At 46.8% G+C, this 21,864-nt stretch overlaps 1 protein-coding gene and 1 non-coding gene across 2 annotated transcripts in view; both read right to left on the bottom strand.

The window, feature by feature from the left end:
* The window catches only part of LOC126267226 (ovarian-specific serine/threonine-protein kinase Lok-like), a 208,491-nt gene that overhangs the window by 83,413 nt on the left and 103,214 nt on the right, over window positions 1–21,864 (bottom strand). The gene's annotated exons all lie outside the window — the stretch shown is intronic.
* On the bottom strand, window positions 13,048–13,122 carry Trnas-cga (transfer RNA serine (anticodon CGA)). Its single transcript has one exon. It is a non-coding gene; the product is annotated as a tRNA-Ser (tRNA).

Raw genomic sequence — 21,864 nt, 5'->3', positions numbered from 1 at the left:
AGTCCAACAAGATGTGGACAACAGTTATAGAGGAGCCACAGTGACACCGAGGTGGGTCCTTGTGACGGAGGAGGTGACCATGTGTTAGCCAAATATGGCCAATGCAGAACCAGCAAAAGACAACAGATTCCCTGTGAGTAGTTTGCATGAATGACTGCCATATGTTTGTTGTCTCCTTGATAACAGAGAGTTTATTTGGTGTACTGAGGGTGCACCATTCAATATCCCAGATAGTGAAAACTTTGTGGTGGAAGACCAATCACAAATCAGTCTCTGGCAGGCCAATCAGCAGAGATGGTTTACTAGTAGCCTCTTTGGCCAGGTGACCAGGAAGTTCATTTCCTGGTGTCCTGACATGTCCTGTGGTCCAGATGAAAGTCACTGAATGTCCACTGTTGCATAGAACATAAAGAGACTCCTGGATAGTCATCACCAAAGGGTGTCGAGGGAAGCACTGGTTGAGAGGTCGTAGGCTGCTTAAGGAGTCACTATGCGTGATGAAGGACTCACCGGAGCAGAAGCAGATATGCTCAATAGCACAATAGATGGCAACCAACTCTGCAGTGAAAATGCTGCAGCCATCCAGCAAGGAGCATTGTTCAATATGGCCAACCTGAGTGTAAGTGAAGCCAAAAAGCCTGTCGACCATAGCTCCATCTGTGTAGATTATTCCTGAGCCCTCAAACTCACCAAGAAGAGAGAAATTGCCGGCGGAGGGCCTCAGGTGGAACTGAGCCTTTGGGGCCTTGCAATAGGTCCAGCTAAAGCCATAGCCGAGGTATGGACCATAGAGATGTACAGAAGAGGACCCGCAGGAAAGGTGATAAGGGGAAAGCATCGTGTTCATTAAGAAGGGACCGGACATGGAAGGCAAAGCGATTCCCAGTTCTACCATAATCAATCAGTGTGGCTCAGGTATTGAATAAGATCAAGGTGCCGCCAGCAGTTGTCCTTAAGCTGACAAAGATGGGGAAGCCGAGTTAAGTGGGTGTCAAATACCAGTCCCAAAAAGCGGTGAGTCTCCACTACATCCAGTTGGTCATTGAGATAAAGTTCTGGATAGGGATGTACGGTATGACAACGATAGAAGTGCATGACACAAGTTTTGGCAGCTGAAAACTGAAAGCCGTGAGTGAGGGCCCACGACTGCACCTTCTGTATAGTTCCCTGCAGCTGGCGTTCAGCTGCAACAATAGAAAAGGAGCTGTAGGAAATACAAAAATTGCCAGCATATAGGAGGGGAGATACTAACGATCCTCCTGCAAATGCAAGACCATTGACAGCAATTAAAAAGAGTGGGACCCTCAGGACAGAGCACTGTGGGACTCCATTCTCTTGTGTATGGGTGCACTGTGGGAAGCACCGACGTGAACTCTGAAAGTGCGGAGCGACAAAAAGTTATGTATAAAAATTTGCAGCGGGCCCCTGGGACTCCACTCGTGCAGAGTAGCGAGATTGTGGTGTTGCCAAGTGGTATCAAAGGCCTTCGTCTTGTCGAAAGAGACGGCAATGAGGTGTTGGCGCCAGGAAAAGGCCGATCAAATAGCAGACTCCAGGTGCACCAAGTTGTCGATGGTGGAGCATCCTTGGCGAAAACCGCCCTAGGACAGGACCGAAAGGCCCCGAGACTCAAGGAGCCAACACAACCGCCAGCTCACCATATGTTCAAGCGGCTTGCACAGAACGTTGGTGAGGCTGATAGGATGATAGCTATCAGCATCTAGTAGGTTCTTCCTGGGCTTTAGCGATGGAATCCCGCCATTGCGATGGGAATTCGCCATCCTTCCAGATATGGTTGAAGATGGCAAGGAGGTGGCGTTGGGAATCCGCTGACAGATGTTTCAACATTTGCAAATGGATGTGGTCTTGGCTAGGGGAAGGTCACTGAGGAAGTCCAATCACTGAAGAGAGCAATATGAGGCTCCTGGTGGCATAGAGCAAAAGAGAAATGTTGTCGTTCCACCCTTTGTTTGAGGAGACGAAAAGTGAGATGGCAATTCTCAGATGCAGAGATGCGAGCATAATGCTCAGCAAGATGCTCTGCAATTACGTCTGGATCGGCAGATATGGCTCCATTTGTAGAAATTCCAGATACACCTGTAGGGGTCTGATAGCTGCCAAGTCAGTGGAGCGTGGTTCAAACCTGGTAGAGTGAGCTATGTGCTTCAGTGGTTGAGACATAGCGTTCCCAACACCCCCTGCTTCCTTCGTTTGATGAGGAGGCGAACTTGGGCTCAAAGAAATTTGAAAACAATAAGGTTCTCCAATGAGGGGTGGCGCTTATGACGTTGGAGGGCCCGGCTATGGTCTCTAATGCCCTCAACAATTCCGGCGACCACCAAGGCACTGAATTCCACCAGGGGCAACCGGAGGAATAAGGGATTGCCGATTCAGATGTGGCAATAATGGTATTAGTGATGGTGTGAATCACTTCATCTACAGTGGCATGCAAAGGAGATTAAATGGTGGTAGCGGCTGTGAAAGTGTCCCAGTCAGCCTTGGGAAGAGCCTGCCTGGGCAAGTATCGAGAGGACGGATGCTTGGGTAGAAACAGGAAGAGTGGAAAGTGGTCACTACCATACAGATCATCACGTGCTCTCCAGTGGATAGATGGGAGAAGGCCAGGGCAGCAGATCGAGAGATCAATGGCCCAATGTGCCATGTGCCACACTGAAATGTGTGGGGCACGTGTATTTATGATGCAGCGGTCGCGTTGAGTTAGTAGGTCCTCAACATTTGCGCTATGGCCAGTAACCTTGGTTCCACCTTACAAAGGATTATGGGCTTTAAAATCACCCAGAAGGAGAAAAGGTGGGGAAAGTTGCGAAATGAGTGCAGCCAAGACGTGGGGCGGTGTGTCACCATCTGGAGGGAGGTAGATGTTACAGGTGGTAATTTCTTGCAGTGTTATCACCCTGACAGCCACAGCTTCTAAAGGTGTTTGAAGGGACACAGGTTCGCTACAGATAGAGGTAAGATAAAACACGCATACTCCACCTGACGGTCTGTCACAGCAGGATGGTTTTTGTAGTACCCCCGATAGCCACAAAGGGCAGGCGTCCGCATTGCCAGAAACCAGGTTTCCTGAAGGACAATTCAAAAAGAAGGTGTATTGCTTAAAAACTGAAGTAACTCAGACAGACGAGAGAAAAAGCTGCCACAGTTCCACTGGAGAATGACGCTTTTGTCGTCTGGGTTGGCATGAAGTGACTAAGGAGGCAAATTAGGCCTCAGCATCAGCTGTCACCACTGGTTGAGGTTTGGCATCCAGTACCATTGCATCTGAGGCTTTGGGGAGATCTAGGTCCTCAGAGGATGCCAGAATCTCCACCTCATCCTCAGATGCAGAGCTGTGGGGGAGTGCTAGAGCGGGGGGGGGGGGGGGGGGGGGGGTACCAGCAGCAACCCAAGTAAACGCGCTGGGCAAAATGAACACCCCCACCACTCTAAATTGGCACGTAGCTCGTCGTCGGACTGCAGCAGGAGGTCGCATTGAAAAATAACTCTGTGGACCATGTTGAGGCTTTTATGGGGAGTGACCAAAATAGGAATACCCCCCTACTTGTTGCAGGCGAGTAACGCCAAGAACTGGATAGTGAATGGCATCTGAATCAAAACGAACTGATTCATCATTCTCGACAGCGCTGTCACTTTCCTAAATTTATCCTCCAGGTGCTCAACAAAAAACAGGGGCTTCATATGCAGAAAGTGGTACCCATCAGTTCTGCTGCACACTAAGTAACAGGCGAATATGGATCCAGTCGTTCTGAAGCCCTACGTTCCTCCCACGGTGTTGCTAGGGAGGGGAACCATTTAGGGTCATACCTGTCAGCATTGAAATTAACCTTTCCTTTCTTAGAGACGGCTGGAGCCACTCGGTCCTCAGCAAAAGATGACTTAGTCTGTTTCATTGTAGGTCATCGCCCTGATGCCACCCATCTGATCAGAGGCTCTCTCCATCAGCGCCACCCAGCCACAGCAAAGGCCACCTGGCACGATGGCCATTGCTGGGAGTCTTGATGCCCAGGAAGACAGGCATCTACTCCTTGGCATACATGGGTAGTTTACAGCTCAGGTATCAGCAGTGCAACCCTCTGTGTTGTCAGGGGGCTACCACCAAATGGGTACATGATGGACCAACCACAATGGACTGCTTACCATGCTGGATGTTGGGTGACGAGAAATCCAATATTGTCATGGTGTCACAAGAGAACAGGAGACAATGTAAGAAGGTGACATACCCCAGAAGGTGTCCTTGCCCAGATACTTCAATTACAAGTGGGGATGCAAAACCAAGACAAGAAGAGAAGCAGAAAGTTGAATCTAATTGCACTATGGATAACAGGTGCACCACATAGGGCATCCTTCCCCAAATGGCCCGCACTTCTGCAGAATTTGGGAAGTGGAAAGTCAAACCATAAAATGGGACCTGCATGTGTAGAGCCAAAAAGTGAGAGACTCGTTTTAATCACCTCTTATGACAGGCAGGAATACCTCGGGCCTATTCTAACCCCCGGACCCACAGGCGGGTGGAGTGAGGTTCATGAGGTGCAAGCAGAGACGGACAACAACTGAGAGAATGCCATCACTTGAGATTTTGGCCACTACGTAGTCCTGCTCGGCGTCTAGAGGAAGTTCAGAAGAGTTCAGTAGCTTTACGTGTGTTGTTGAGGCGTCATGGTGCATTGGTGGAGAGACGATGATAATGAAGACAGTGCCATTTCAAATCTCAGTGGAGAGTCCATCACGGTTAACATCTGTGAAGTCGACAGTAAACACTAAACTGGACAGGGGTGAAGGAGTATAGACAGGAGTTTCACATGGATGGGCAAAATCGTAGCACACTTCATGCATTGTATCTCATGCAGAGGCGTAATTAATGCAATCAGAGGGAGAGATGTCTTTGACCACATCTGGCAAATCTGTGGAAACAGGCACTTGTAGGTCATTGGCTAACAACCAGACTGGCTTTACCCTGTACACTGAGACTGTTTGGCGTTTGCCATTTAGTAGTATGTCTGATGTGTTCTTTCCATGACTGAGGATCTTGTAATGCCCAAGCATGAGTGCTGGAAGGATGCACAGATGGAGATGCCTTGAAGCATAACATCAGCACAGAGGTAGAATTCTTTGTGAATGAAGACTCATGGTACTGAATGTGGTTTCAGCAGCGGAGTACAGATGTCTGAAATATGTTTGTGTAGTTGACAACTAAAGTGGAGAGGTGAGAGTGTTCAAGAAACTCAGCAGAAAGGATGAGTGCTTCGTCATAGAGGATGTCGGCTAGTGACTCTTGTACATCTTCTTTGTAGGTGGCGCATATTCCCAGGATGATCCATGTAGCATCTCTGACGAGGAACTACCATGGCAAATGAGTGCCACCTTAAGGTGTGGTGCCAACGCTCCACAAGACCACTGCTCTGCATGTGGTAGGTATGGTGTGGAACCTGTGAATATCACACAACTTGCATAGTTTGGCAAATAGAGAGGATTTGAACTGGCAGTCCTCATCAGAGGTTTTCGATGAGAGGCAACTAAAGGGAGAAATCCAGGAGTTGACGAAGGCATGGGTGACCAAATCAGCCATAACATTAAATAGGACAGCTTTGATTCATCTTGTGATTCAGTCGCTGATCGAGAGTACATATTAAAAGCCCTCAGAGGGAAGGAGTGAGCTGACAGCGTCAACAGGAACATGAGGTAGGCATCTTTTGGGTATGCTGAATTGCCATAGAGAGAACCGTGCGTGACATCCAACTTTACTCCTCTGGCAAAGGCTACAGGCATGCATCCAGTCGCAACAGTCATTCTTAATTCCCAGCCAGATGAGTCGTTCGATAACCACTGGCCTTGGTATATGGCCGGGCGAAATCGTGCAGGGATGCTAAACCACCCGTCAGAAAGGGGAAAACACAACCAGTTAGAGAGTACCTGTAGAGGCGTCGCATACAGTGGGGGTGGATGAGCCCAGTAATAGGAGCGGCTCGACAGTCAGAGCGTATTTTGTGTACTTTAGCATGTCTGAAAGCTCAGTGTAGTCTGTTTGCAGGTGGGAAAAATCGTCAATGTCAATGGGAAATGTGGTAATGTTCATACAGGACCGGAAGTCAGTGACGACATTGTCAGAACCGATTATATGGCATACATCTGTAGAACACTGGCTGAGTAGGTCTCTGTGCCAGGATTGCAGATGGCGTCTGCATGTGGCTGGTGGTTGATAAAGATACTAGACTTGTCGCAACCTTTCATACACTCGCAACATTTCACGGTCGAAAATTGACCACTTGTGCTGAGCAGACGAAAGTTTTTTCGAGAAAAATCTGAAAGGCTCAATGGCATCACCGACGTGCTGTTGTAAAACCGCACCTACTGATGTATTACTTGCGGGTAATAGTGAACAAGATTCAAGTGTCAGGTACCGGGTGAGCCAGTCTGAATGTATGGAAGAGAGCAGACTTGAGAGCGTCGAGTGCTTCGATCTTGTCATCAGTGCAATGAACATTCCTCGCATTAGAGGTGTTTTATCCAGTCCAAGCATCAGTAAGTCATGCCTGGATGGAGGCTGTACAAGGGAGGTGATGGCAGTAGAAGTTTATAATGCCCAGGAATCTTAGCAGTTCAGAGTGGTCCGTTGGTAGTGGAAGGTTATGAACAAACTCGATGCAATCAAACATCAGTCGGACATCCTTATCCAACACTGTATAGCATTGGAAATTTACACTGTCACGAGCTAGATGTGAGTTCTCTTAGTTGATTTCGGAACGTGGCCCATAACTGAGCCTGATGGTGTCCGCTTTTCCGGCCAGTGGAAGAAAAGTGCAAAGTGTCATCCAGATAAGTGTGTGCGAATTGGATGTATAACAATAAGGACTCAATAAACTGCTGCCAAGTCCAGGCCTCGCTTTTGAGGCCATATGGCATGAAAAAGTACTCAAAAAGTCCAAAAGGGGTAATTAGAGTGGCCTTAGAAACATCGTCCTTGAACATCGGAATTTGGTGGTAAACTTTGCGGCAGTGAAGTACATTGAACACTCATGCACCACTGAGCAATTGGGTGAAGCCCTGAATTGGTCGAATCAGATAATTATCTACGATACCGCAAGAGTTCAGAGCCCTGTAGTCCCCAAGTTGCAAGGGGGAAGACTAATTTCTATATGATGGACATACAATGCGAGCGCCAAGAAGTTTGCCGTGAGCTGTCTTAGTGTGGCACACTTTTCTGGGATTGAGGTGGCAAGCCTTTTGTCGTACAGGTGGTCCCTCGATAGTTCTGAATGTACACTCCTGGAAATGGAAAAAAGAACACATTGACAACGGGGTGTCAGACCCACCATACTTGCTCCGGATACTGCGAGAGGGCTGTACAAGCAATGATCACACGCACGGCACAGCGGACACACCAGGAACCGCAGTGTTGGCCGTCGAATGGCGCTAGCTGCGCAGCATTTGTGCACCGCTGCGTCAGTGTCAGGCAGTTTGCCGTGGCATATGGAGCTCCATCGCAGTCTTTAACACTGGTAGCATGCCGCGACAGCGTGGAAGTGAACCGTATGTGCAGTTGACGGACTTTGAGCGAGAGCGTATAGTGGGCATGCGGGAGGCCGGGTGGACGTACCGCCGAATTGCTCAACACGTGGGGCGTGAGGTCTCCACAGTACATCGATGTTGTCGCCAGTGGTCGGCGGAAGGTGCACGTGCCCGTCGACCTGGGAGCGGACCGCAGCGACGCACGGATGCACGCCAAGACCGTAGGATCCTACGCAGTGCCGTAGGGGACCGCACCGCCACTTCCCAGCAAATTAGGGACACTGTTGCTCCTGGGGTATCAGCGAGGACCATTTGCAACCATCTCCATGAAGCTGGGCTACGGTCCCGCACACCGTTAGGCCGTCTTCCGCTCACGCCCCAACATCGTGCAGCCCGCCTCCAGTGGTGTCGCGACAGGCGTGAATGGAGGGACGAATGGAGACATGTCGTCTTCAGCCGATGAGAGTCGCTTCTGCCTTGGTGCCAATGATGGTCGTATGCGTGTTTGGCGCCGTGCAGGTGAGCGCCACAATCAGGACTGCATACGACCGAGGCACACAGGGCCAACACCCGGCATCATGGTGTGGGGAGCGATCTCCTACACTGGCCGTACACCTCTGGTGATCGTCGAGGGGACACTGAATAGTGCACGGTACATCCAAACCATCATCGAACCCATCGCTCTACCATTCCTAGACCGGCAAAGGGAACTTGCTGTTCCAACAGGACAATGCATGTCCGCATGTATCCCATGCCACCCAACGTGCTCTAGAAGGTTAAGTCAACTACCCTGGCCAGCAAGATCTCCGGATCTGTCCTCCATTGAGCATGTTTGGGACTGGATGAAGCGTCGTCTCACGCGGTCTGCACGTCCAGCACGAATGCTGGTCCAACTGAGGCGCCAGGTGGAAATGGCATGGCAAGCCGTTCCACAGGACTACATCCAACATCTCTACGATCGTCTCCATGGGAGAATAGCAGCCTGCATTGCTGCTAAAGGTGGATATACACTGTACTAGTGCCGACATTGTGCATGCTCTGTTGCCTGTGTCTATGTGCCTGTGGTTCTGTCAGTGTGATCATGTGATTTATATGACCCCAGGTATGTGTCAAGAAAGTTTCCCCTTCCTGGGACAATGAATTCACGGTGTTCTTATTTCAATTTCCAGGAGTGTATAACAAGTACCATTAGTAATCACAGCTACGAGTGCACTGTTCAAAACTGCAGGAAAAGCGTCACAGTTGGTTTAGTTGGTTTGTGAGGGGTGGGTGCACTGGGAGAAGCACTGGGAGCAAACTGTCACAGACCTTAGAGTCCTGTGGGGGAGGCGGTGCTGTAGAGAACGTGAGCATAGCTGTTGCATTGTCTTCGGAGCATGATGAATGCATGTCAGTGAGTTGACATAGCATCTGATGAGCTCGTGCCAGTTGCAAGGCTGTTGTGTCAATCAGTTGGCCAAGTGCAGCATTGTGGGCTCGTAGAGCTTTGGAAACAGAGAGCTTGGGCATAAGCTCGACCAATGATGAGCTGGGTTGAGCCATTAAAGTGGAGCACTTGGAGAAAGAGAGAGAGCTAAGGCTGGGGAGCTGTAGTTAATGTTAGGGAGCCAGACTGAATATTTGGTGATAATCCAAAACGTGTAAGAAAGTCTATACCAAGCACAGGTTTGTCGATGTCTGTAACGTTGGAAGTACAGGTAAAAATTTAGATGAGGAGTATGGTGCATCTTAAGATCTACTGCGCCAAGGACAGCGATACTTGAGTTGTTAGCAGCACATAAAGTTTACTTGGTTTGAAAGGTCAGAGCAGGCGCTAATGTAATAGGTATGGTGCTAATCTCTGCACCCATATGGATCAGAAATCTTAAATTCGATATGTTGTCCACCGCATTGAGACGACCGTCTAGAGCAGAGTTGGCGTTTGCCGACTCTCATTTCATAAGATGCAATGTCGGGATGGAGCGACAGGGGCGCATATATAATCCACAAGCGAAGTTTGGACTTGTGCAGTTAGGTCGACAGTGCTGCATCGCCAAATGTAGTGTGGAATCAACATAGTGGATACGGGAGGAGGGGGGGGGGGGGGGAGGAGGCCACCATGAGTCGCTTGTGCGGACTCAGTTGGGTTCTGAGTGATGTGTTGTGTGTTCGGATGAGCCTTCGGCGGTGAATAGAAATGGTTGTGGGCTCAGTGCAGGTGGTACATGAAGGTTACCAGGAGGTGGCTGTGGGGCTTCCCGAAGTACTACACATGCTCTCGTGCCGTCTCTGCCAGCTGGGAGAGTTGGAGCGGACTGTGACGGAGCATTTGATAGCGCCATCCCTACCCTCCACGCGACCACTAAAGTTGGCGAGAATGTTGGAGAATGCTGTAGAGCTGATCTGTGAGGCGGAGCTTAAGCCTCCAAGGATCTAAGGAATCTCAAGCATGTGAAAATAGTTGTAATTGCAGTTTGTATGGAAGTTTAACGAACAACAAACACGATAACCTGACTCCAGGCGTGAATTCCACATCAACCAACAGCATTACGCGTTGGGATGGAGTCTGTGATCCCACGCTTTCCTCATATGTAACGCAATGAATAGCTTCAGGTGGAGGGCGTGGCAAATGCTCGATTATTGTTGCTTTGGCAACAGAGTAGGAGGCCAGAGAACTATATCACTGATGAAGTCCATGTGGAGCAGACAAGACGTGAGTCATCATCCATGGAGGTTGAAGAGGTTGTCAGCCAAGGTGAACCAACAGGTGTGGTGGTTGTCTTTCAGCCGCGGTGGGGGTGGAGAGGGCGGTAGTTTAGGAAGCGTGCTACTGTCGAGGCGCTGTATAGATGAAAGTTGATTTGGAAGACCGAGAGGCTTCGAAAGTGACGAGGGCACTGAGAGAGGCGAAATCTTGATTAAGCAGTAGATGGTGTCCCTGATCAGTGACGCCCCATGTCGTCGTGGGGATGTCAAGGTGATGACCACATGTGGCATATGACATGGTAGGCGTTAGAGCACGGTTGATTGACATGGTGGGAACGACCTTGGTTGTCGAATGCAGCAGTGGCGTGCTTTTGTGCAGAGGAAGAACATGATGTGATGTGCCCGTGAGGGAGGGGGGAGTTTTCACGACATGAAAGATGCGAACGCATGGTTGGCTGTCACGGGTGATACAGCTGTAACTCTGAAAGACAACAGTGTAAGATGTATAGTATACAGAATCAGAGAACGTACTGTACCGTCAGGGCAAGTAGTTCATAGTCTGGTGGCCGTTGAGTGTCGGTGGCAATGTATGTAGCGCACATTCGCCCCGCATTGGGCGGTAATACCAGTTCCGAAACACACGCGTTCGTCAGTCTGTGGAACCTGTGGCGTGCCGTGATCGATATGAACTTATGTAAACACCGAAGACAATGCACTTGATTTGCACTATCGTCAATCGGATAGGTTAGAGAGCTCACTTGCGTCGCATGAGGAAGGAATCGTTCCTCTCTATTTTAAAGGTGGTATGTGTTGGATGGGGCAATTGAGATTCACAATCAGGAGACAAAATGTGATGAGAGAATATGGGTTTTGGTGTGTTGTACGCTGAATGGTTCATAGTTTGTGAAGTGCACACACCACACAGTAAACAGTCACCAGAAGAACGTGCAGAGAAACGAAAGCGAGTCCATTGTTATCAGTTTGATTGTTGTATGATGTACGGACAGAAATTACCAACATGACATACGCTATGCAACAATTTAGTCAGCAGCTACATGAATACACAATGAACAAATAAGAGAAAACCCGCGCAATGCGAAGTCTGCAATCCAAAACTCTGAGGTGCTGTTTTTGTGGTATATTGCCCAGAGCTGATCCTTGTTTACATAGAGCATTAGACAGTAATAGAATAAACTAAAGAAAACTCTTTACAGTATCAGAATAAACAAAAGAAAGCTCTTTAAGAAATAACTACAAGTGAATTTGATACTCCTGTGCCACATAAAGAGGGCACCAAGCAAGAAAAAGAAATAACATTTCTGCAACTATTTAACTCTTTTTTGTCCACATATTCCCGCAGTGTGTAGGCCTTGTTAGCAGTACTTTCAGCTATTATGGGTGCTAAGTTAAATTTGGACTGCAGAATTAACTCAAGCTTTTGAGGGGTTTCTGTGTACTTGTTGCTCTAGTTAGAAACGGTAGGCCTGTTCCCGTACTTGATCTTAGCAGCCCTTTTAGGGTTCCGTGCCTCAATCTGTAAAAACTGAGCCTGCCGGGGTGGCCAAGCGGTTCTAGGAGCTGCAGTCTGCAACCGCACGACCGCTATGGTCGCAGGTTCGAATAGTGCCTCGGGCATGGATGTGTATGCTGTCCTTAGGTTAGTTAGGTTTAAGTAGTTCTAAGTTCTAGGGACTGATGACCTCAGATGTTAAGTCTCATAGTGCTCAGAGCCACTTGAACCATTTGTAAAAACTGAACCCTTATAGCATCACTTGTTGTCCGTTTGTGTGTCTGTAAATTTTAAGCTTTTAAATAAATGCAATCAAAAGATAAAGCCACGCCACATATTTTGATGCTCGAAAACTCACTCTTCAAAACCAATAGGGTACCGGTACTCTCCGTTGACCTAGAATCTTGACAAGTGGACGAGACGCAGGGCTTCACAATAAAAGTATAGGAAAAATCAGAAAATTGTTAATTTATATTTGTATAACACGAAAAAATATTTTTTGGTATTTTTTAATCCTCTGTTCTGTTTGTCCTTCTGTTAAGATCCTTTTTCTCGGAAACAATGTGGTGTATCAAGTTCAAATTTATGTCTATGGTTCCTTGGTGGAGTAAAAATTTTATGCTTTTGGGTCGATTCTGTCAAAAGATATGACCATGCATGTCACGTACTTGATACCCGAAAACACACTCATCAAATAGGGTGCTTCCCGTTAACCTAGTACCATGAAATTTGCCAAAAAGCAAGATTTTAACGTACAAGTAAAGGAAAAAATCCGAAAATTGTTAATTAATAATTACAGAATATGGAAAAATATTTTTCGTCACATTTTTATACGTCTGTCCGTCTGTTAGGATCCATTCTCTCTGGAAATTTCGGGGTATCAAGTTCAGATTTGTGTCACATACTAACCGCTATGCTCCCTAGGCGATGTAAAAATTTTAAGCTTCTAGATCACTTCAGTCAAAAGATACTGCCATTTATCTTACATATTTTGATACCCGAAAACTCAATTCATCAAAACCTATAGGGGACTTCCCATTGACCTAGAATCATGAAATTTGGCAAGAAGTAAGATTTCACAGTGCTAGTAAAGGCAACAATCCGAAATTGTTAATTCGTAATTATATCACACGGAAAAATATTTGTTTTGTCCTTTGTTATCCGACTTCGAACTAGAAATTTAAAAAAAAATCTCGAATGTCTTGGACTCCCTGGGACCCATATCTTGCCAGAATCAATAGTGATAGGCAAAAATCGTCGATACCGTCGATTCCCGGAACGTGTAAACTGTATATACATAAAACTTCCTGGCAGATTAAAACTGTGTGCCCGACCGAGACTCGAACTCGGGACCTTTGCCTTTCGCGGGCAAGTGCTCTACCAACTGAGCTACCGAAGCACGACTCACGCCCGGTACTCACAGCTTTACTTCTGCCAGTATCCGTCTCCTACCTTCCAAACTTTACAGAAGCTCTTCTGCGAAACATGCAGAACTAGCACTCCTGAAAGAAAGGATACTGTGGAGACATGGCTTAGCCACAGCCTGGGGGATGTTTCCAGAATCTGCCAGGAAGTTTCATATCAGCGCACACTCCGCTGCAGAGTGAAAATCTCATTCTGTATATACATAATTAAGTTTGTACAGAACTCTCAGCGCGCACGAGTCCTACCCGCAAGTGGCCAATTTTTATTTACAGTTGTCCTTCACAGTCAGAGCCCTCTTTTCCATTGGGCACTCTAGACACGTACCCAGGGCTCCGCGATCGATAGAGGGCGCCTAGTTCCTACCAGATCATCAAACGAAAACCGATATTTATTAGCGAAAAACAAATTTATTTCGAAAAAATCGAGCGATAATGACTGACTACAATACCTACTTGCTTATTAGCTTTGCGCAGTGCACTGAGCTAGGTGGCGCAGTGGTTAGCACACTGGACTCGCATTCGGGAGGACGACGGTTCAATCCCACGTCCGGCCATCCTGATTTAGGTTTCCCGTGATTTCCCTAAATTGCTCCAGGCAAATGCCGGGATGATTCCTTTGACAGGGCACGGCCGACTTGCTTCCCTAATCCGATGAGACCGATGCCATCGCTGCTTGGTCTCTTCCCACCTCCAACAAATCAACCCAATCCTCTTAAATACAAGAAACTAATTTACAGTGCAGGCACTCTTTTCGGATTCTTGTTCTTCTGGTTCAAGTTGTGCAGTAGAACTGCGTATATTTGAATTAACTGGGGGACTGTTGAGTTGCATATACCGCTGGAACAAGCGTATCTGTACTTGGCCGATAATGGCGGTGAAGGTACTGAATGGTATCACTTAAATCCGCTGTTGATGATTGTACAGTGAGCTTTCCTAATTTTCCATAAGAAAAACATCGAATACTATTTTTCCTTTCCTGCAATGCATCGGTGAACATCATTCATTTCCCGAAGTTGTTGGTCAACAGCCCGCCCATATATCTCAGCTGTTTTTTTTTTCCATTAAAGTAATGACTATGCCATCTCAATTAATTGTTTCTGTTTTGACATATCGGTAGCATGTCTTTCATTGCATGTAGCGCAGCGTGTTTCCTTCATCTGTGTTTCAGATACCTGCAACTGCATTTAGTGTCTCTGCAAGGATTTGTAGTGCCTGATTTCTGACATAAAACTGCTTGTCAGAAGCATTCCTATAGAGTTCTAAGTACTCCATCATAACTTGTTGCTTAATAAAAAACAGTCTGCATTATGATGCACCTAAGCAAAAGTTTCTCTAGGTGGAGTCCAAAGGTCGGTTCAAATGGTTCTGAGCACTATGGGACTTAACATCTGAGGTCATCAGTCCCCTAGAACTTAGAACTACTTAAACCTAACTAACCTAAGGACATCACACACATCCATGCCCGAGGCAGGATTCGAACCTGCGACCGTAGCAGTCGCGCAGTTCCGGACTGAAGCACCTAGAACCGCTCGGCCAGCGCGGCCGGCCAAAGGGCGGCTGACGAGTGTTATTATACGACAGAGCTACAGAAGATCCGACCTTACCATATCATCCCGTAGGTCGCTATAGATCTGAAGGCTCCACAAAAGAGGAAAGATGTTTGCCACATGTGCCCTGATCTAGCCGCGGATTTATCAAACAAGCCTGTACACATACAAACAAAGTTTGTCAGTTTAACCTCACTTTGAAGCATAAGCTGTTCGTGTTCGAGAGTATTTTGACAGAATCGAGAATGGCCACAAATGCAGACAAGGAAGTTATCGCATTGATGGTGGTACTGTGTTCAAGGAAGTAGACGAAAACAAACGCCGTCCAAGGAATGGCTTAAAACGAGAGATTTATCCATTAAAATGAAGCATTACTCTCAGAACCCGATGATTACATCAATTTTCTTCGAATGGACAATGAAACTCTTAAAATTGTTAACGCCCTCACTCGTAAAAGTGAAAACTTGTCTGTAAAATTCGCTGTTATCTCACCACTGACATGTGAAACAAGTCCACACACGTACCAAGAAAGCCTGTCAATTTACCCTTGCATTTTAAGCAGTGGGTCTGGCTACAAATGCAGATAAAGCATTTCTAACATTGACTCTGGCACTGTGTTTAAAGAAGAAGAAAACAAGATGCTGATCCAGGGAAGTGTCTAATATGAGAGAGAAATATACACATGAAAAACTGTTACTGGAAATGTTACGCCTAGTACGTGATGATTACATCAACTTTCTGCTGAATAATCGTGGAAGGTTTAATAACTTGTTTAGAGTTACTTTGCACTCACATTGAAAAGTAGACACATGCACGCAAAAATTTATTCTCCTATACTTGCACATATAATAACAGTCAATTAAACGTAATAACATATAGATTTTGTTCGTATCCTCTTCCTGCGAAATATATGAATGGGAAAAATGTAACACCTCTTCTATTTGCAGCCTTGTGGTTCGATGCATCGGTGACTATGCCGTACAATGAAACTTCTTGCAATATTTTATGCATTTGGATACGGAGTGTGATGCGAGAGTATGTTTAACAATCGCTGTAGCTTGAGTTCTGGCTGTAGACTGTTTTGCGGCGACTTTCGGTGTCGGGATACATTACGGCATTCAATTTTGCGGTACACTCAGGAGACCTGAAGGATTGATGATGCTTGACAACTTTATAAGCTGCTGTTAGGTCTGCAGCAGCAATAATCAATTCCTCCCTGGTAGAAATAGGCTTCGATGTCGATGCTACCGCGTATCTGTTTGTATGATTCTTCGTAGAAATGTGATGCCTCACATCTGCGCTCAGTACGTGAGTTATTGAGATGAAAGAGCTAAAATCTTACTCAATGCTTCCTTATCCGTACGTCCTTTCTCGACAGAAGACCACTCTTTTGTGTTATCGCCCAAAACGTGACACATTCTCTTTCCATCCTTAGGCGCTTTCGTAATCTATGATAAATTTATTAGACGGTAAACAGTCGACAATAACACTTTGGTCACCGAAGTACACTCCACCACGCACTTCAAGCCGTATGTAGCCGCAGTAAACACTTCAAACATTACGTTTAGTCGTTGTTCGTATTACTTTGAGAAAGAATCGTTTTATCATATCATTATTCCAAGGGAAAAGCCCGATTCTTCCGCGTGGCGCTGCTTAAATAGTTCCAGCCCCATACTACTGGAGAAGTCTGGTATTTTCTCCACTGATGGCCCTAGATCTGGATTCTAGAAGGTGCTTGCATCGCCGACACAGAATACACAACATGCAACGCCATCTGTGAGGTGACCTTTTCACCATAAACTTGTTGACATAAATAAAACTAACTGAGGCTGCAATTACTTGTTGCGCTAACAAATGGCGTTACTTCCGTACTTGAACCAAGCGTGCAACAGCATTTTGCAAAACCGGGGCAAAATTGGTTCTTGTCGGGATGTCGGGACGTATCTACATTCATACTCCGCAAGCCACCCAACGGTGTGTGGCGGAGGGCACTTTACGAGCCACTTAAAACGCACTTTACAATTGCCTTAAACTGTTTCCATAAACACTCAACATTGTCAGTGTCGGAACAGAAATTTTCGTTTTGATCTGTTAGGTAGTCTGAAATCTGCCTTCTATTACTCTTGCTAAACAGATAAACCTTCCTCCCTTTTTTTTATATTCCTATTAACTTCCATATTCAGGGATGCTGCAACGGCCTTATGATCACTGATTCCCTGTTCTGCACTTACAGAGTCGAAAAGTTCGGGTCTGTTTGTTATGAGTAGGTCCAAGATGTTATCTCCACGAGTCGGTTCTCTGTTTAATTGCTCGAGGTAATTTTCGGATAGTACACTCAGTATAATGTCAGTCATTACCTCTCTTTTCTGTTGCAGTCGCGTATGGTTCGCGGGAAGAAGGACTGTCTGAAAGCCTCCGTGCGCGCTCGAATCTCTCTAATTTTACATTCGTGATCTCCACGGGAGGTATAAGTAGGGGGAAGCAGTATATTCGAGTAGGGGGAAGGTCCATCACGGTGATGGTCCTGATATATCGGGACGGATGGCAAACCTATCTGCTGTGTTTCTTTGTGCCCTGCAACTCTGTTCTTCGGGCCACTTTTATTTGCGCCAACCTATACTAACTATACTACCTCAATATAGAAACAGCTGTCATCTCGAGATATGGTTTAATATTATTTTCATCGGTATAAGTCGATTCTTGAATACAAATATAAAACGCGGGTATCAATGAACAAGCCAGGCTGACAACGGGCATTATTATTATTTCTGAATGTGTAACCGCATATATGGAATCTGTATGGGTCTCCCGTTTGAATTATAGTGATCTTTTAGCACGCGTTCATTTTTAATATTTTTCGCGATTACGAGCACCACCCTTGGTAAAACAATAGGTATCCTTCTCTTTGTTACATATAGCCAAACAATTCATAAAACGACGATTTCGACATTCGAAGGTAACTGAAAAGTTTTGCTGTCGTCCGCACTTAGATCGACAGACAGTATGTAATACAATACTCGTGTCAATCGAGTGATATAAATTGGATGTTTTAATTTTCTTGTCCTTGGCATCTTTTCTTCGTTAAAGAAGAGTGAGGGGAAGTAGTCCTTCATACGGCATCACTCTCTCAACTATTTCCCTGTGAGAAGTGACCTATTATTAAGAAGTGGCGCCACCAGGTGGCCAGCTCTTAAAACCTCTAACAGCTAGAGCCACCGAGGTTCACGGGAGAGGCTGTGGAGTGCACGTACGTCACAGTACGTGACACTGCAGGTCTTGCGAGTGCGGGGAGCGAGGAACTACACTCCTGGAAATTGAAATAAGAACACCGTGAATTCATTGTCCCAGGAAGGGGAAACTTTATTGACACATTCCTGGGGTCAGATACATCACATGATCACACTGACAGAACCACAGGCATATAGACACAGGCAACAGACCATGCACAATGTCGGCACTAGTACAGTGTATATCCACCTTTCGCAGCAATGCAGGCTGCTATTCTCCCATGGAGACGATCGTGGAGATGCTGGATGTAGTCCTGTGGAACGGCTTGCAATGCCATTTCCACCTGGCGCCTCAGTTGGACCAGCGTTCGTGCTGGACGTGCAGACCGCGTGAGACGACGCTTCATCCAGTCCCAAACATGCTCAATGGGGGACAGATCCGGAGATCTTGCTGGCCAGGGTAGTTGACTTACACCTTCTAGAGCACGTTGGGTGGCACGGGATACATGCGGACGTGTATTGTCCTGTTGGAACAGCAAGTTCCCTTGCCGGTCTAGGAATGGTAGAACGATGGGTTCGATGACGGTTTGGATGTACCATGCACTATTCAGTGTCCCCTCGACGATCACCAGAGGTGTATGGCCAGTGTAGGAGATGAGGTGTATGGCCAGTGTAGGAGATCGCTCCCCACACCATGAAGCCGGGTGTTGGCCCTGTGTGCCTCGGTCGTATGCAGTCCTGATTGTGGCGCTCACCTGCACGGCGCCAAACACGCATACGACCATCATTGGCACCAAGGCAGAAGCGACTCTCATCGCTGAAGACGACACGTCTCCATTCGTCCCTCCATTCACGCCTGTCGCGACACCACTGGAGGCGGGCTGCACGATGTTGGGGCGTGAGCGGAAGACGTCCTAACGGTGTGCGGGACCGTAGCCCAGCTTCATGGAGACGGTTGCGAATGGTCCTCGCCGATACCCCAGGAGCAACAGTGTCCCTAATTTGCTGGGAAGTGGCGGTGCGGTCCCCTACGGCACTGCGTAGGATCCTACGGTCTTGGCGTGCATCCGTGCGTCGCTGCGGTCCGGTCCCAGGTCGACGGGCACGTGCACCTTCCGCCGACCACTGGCGACAACATCGATGTACTGTGGAGACCTCACGCCCCACGTGTTGAGCAATTCGGCGGTACGTCCAACCGGCCTCCCGCATGCCCACTATACGCCCTCGCTCAAAGTCCGTCAACTGCACATACGGTACACGTCCACGCTGTGGCGGCATGCTACCAGTGTTAAAGACTGCGATGGAGCTCCGTATGCCACGGCAAACTGGCTGACACTGACGGCGGCGGTGCACAAATGCTGCGCAGCTAGGGCCATTCGACGGCCAACACCGCGGTTCCTGGTGTGTCCGCTGTGCCGTGCGTGTGATCATTGCTTGTACAGCCCTCTCGCAGTGTCCGGAGCAAGTATGGTGGGTCTGACACACCGGTGTCAATGTGTTCTTTTTTCCATTTCCAGGAGTGTATTTCAGATGAGTTAAATAATTCTTGTCTGCATGTTTGAATGCAAGCAAGTTCTCGATAGCACACAACGAAATCAGCAGCCATCTCAGGCGGGGAGTGAGTAACTATTTCAGATGAGTTTGATAATTATTGTGTGCATGTTTGAATGCATGCAAGTTCTTGATAGCACACAACGAAATTAAGACCTGTAGAGTGTACCTTTTCAAAAATCAAATGTGTGTGAAATCTTATGGGACTTAACTGCTAAGGTCATCAGTCCCTAAGCTTACACACTACTTAACCTAAATTATCCTAAGGACAAACACACACACCCATGCCCGAGGAAGGACTCGAGCCTCCGCCGCGACCAGCCGTAGAGTCCATGACTGCAGCTCATGAGATATCCTTTTCAATTAAATATTGATTTCCCGTGGATCCTGCACCAGGACGTCCGCGAAGTGTGGCAGACAATCCGACTAATTTGATGTGACAAAGTTCGTTGCACGGCTCATATATCTTCTTGGCCCCGTGGGGCCACTAGTGTCCCTCGGCTAAAAAAAGAGTCTTAAATCCAGTGCAAGATTGTCTTCTTGCACCTGATAGTCGCAGAAATATTCTTTCTGCTCCAACTCAACGGAGAGCTTCGTTTTATTATACTCTACCGGTTGAGGGCGACTTAATTAAACGTCGTCTCCAGATGTCGTATTTAGGTTCATATTCCGTGTTCATAATCCATTACCATACAAGGCCATTGGCGATAGAGAAACTTATGAGACAAATCTTTTTTAGATGTAGTATCTGAGCACCGTTAGTAACATTGTATTACGTTTGTTGCATGCTGATTTTTGCTTTTCCGTGTTTTACCTCGACATCCTTTAAAAAAAGACACATCTTCTGTCAGTGAGCTGGTGCGTTTTCTGGCGCCAGTTTTCATCGATCGTCATTTTCATCTTTGAGTCGACATCGATGATTATTTGTCTTCTGCTGATCTTTGGCGGTGTGGATTTAACGGCAGCGCGTGCGCTCTGCTGGGTAACGAAGGAGCGGGGCCAGCGGCTACGGCGTGTTGAGTCGTGAGGGCAGATACACCGCCCATGGTGGTATGGTTTTCCTAGAGGTCAGAAGGATAAGCTCCTTCGAGTCTGTCATAAGCTACGCCGGCCGATTGAATTGGAGTCGCCGAGTTGCTTCAGTGGGTTGCGTGCGGCTTAATTGAATATGCCAGTGTACTAAAAATCCTTTGGAATTGTTTTAGGTGTTTATCACCTACCTAGGTGTCGCGACTAACTATCTTGACGGCAGTTGAGGAAGTGTGGCTACGCCCAACCAATCGACATGAAGTGTGGTTAAAGACGTAGCTAGAAGTTCAACGAGTAGTGAGTAAGTCCGGCTCTGGCGTCTCAAGACACGCCGAGATACGTCCTCTATTCTACCTTGTAGTTCATTTAGTAGTTTGGGGTGTAAATGTGCGCCGAGATAAAGCTTGTCATCTTAGCTTTAGGTCATGATTTTTAGCGAACTTATTAATCAAAGGTTAAGGACTGGCACTGGGCAAGCACCTCACAGAGGCTAATTTGTTTCTATTCAGTTGTATTGCTCACCTGTTCTCTAGACAACATTGTGTAGTTATGCCTCAGAATATTGTCTGCCGTTGATGTGTGTTGTGTTACAGATAATTACCAGCGGTCGATGCGAGCACACGGGGAGCACAGTACTACGGGGGCAGAGAGATATTTAAGGCCCTGTCCTCCCCTTTACGTCTTGGGTTTTGTTGTCACTGTTGTGTGATTCCATCTTTCCGGTGCAGAATTATAGCATCCGAAGTTCAATTGCAGTGTAAAGTTGAGTACATTTCTATGTCATTTCCTGTCCCGTGGATCTCTCGTATTGATTTGAATCCTTGGTCTGCTCGCGTCTATCGCTGATTCACTCGCAATATTGAAGCGACCTAATTTTAGGGGTATTGTCATACGGTCATGTTCTAGTTGCAATCATTCTAAGAATGTTGTTGATTAATCAACTAAGTAAATTTGAAGATTGGCTTGGCCAAAATTAAAGCATCTCCTTAATTGTTTTAGTCATTTGTATATAGTTTTATTTAGGAAAGCTGGCTAGCCAAACCTTTAAAGATCTGTGTTCTTACCCTTAATCTGTTCCTCAGCTGATTGGAAGTAATGAGAGTTCTGACGGGAGTTGTATGGACATTTATACTATTTAAGTAAAGCTTTACCTGAGTATATTTACCTTGTCATATACAGATTTCAAGTTTTATGGTTCTCGTTCCGGTTAAAGAAATTTATTTGTTATTTGTCCAAGTGATCTGGCCCTGTAAGGCAGTCTCCTGTATTACAATGATTTTATAATGCTTTTGTTTGTAATAAAATATGTAGCAACTAAAATGGATTACTATCGTGATTTTGGTGTGTCATTACCATTACCACAT

This window comes from Schistocerca gregaria, chromosome 4 (assembly GCF_023897955.1).
Source record: "Schistocerca gregaria isolate iqSchGreg1 chromosome 4, iqSchGreg1.2, whole genome shotgun sequence".
In the NCBI taxonomy this organism is placed as follows: Eukaryota; Metazoa; Arthropoda; class Insecta; order Orthoptera; family Acrididae; genus Schistocerca; species Schistocerca gregaria.
This window is presented reverse-complemented; position numbering and strand designations above follow the sequence as displayed.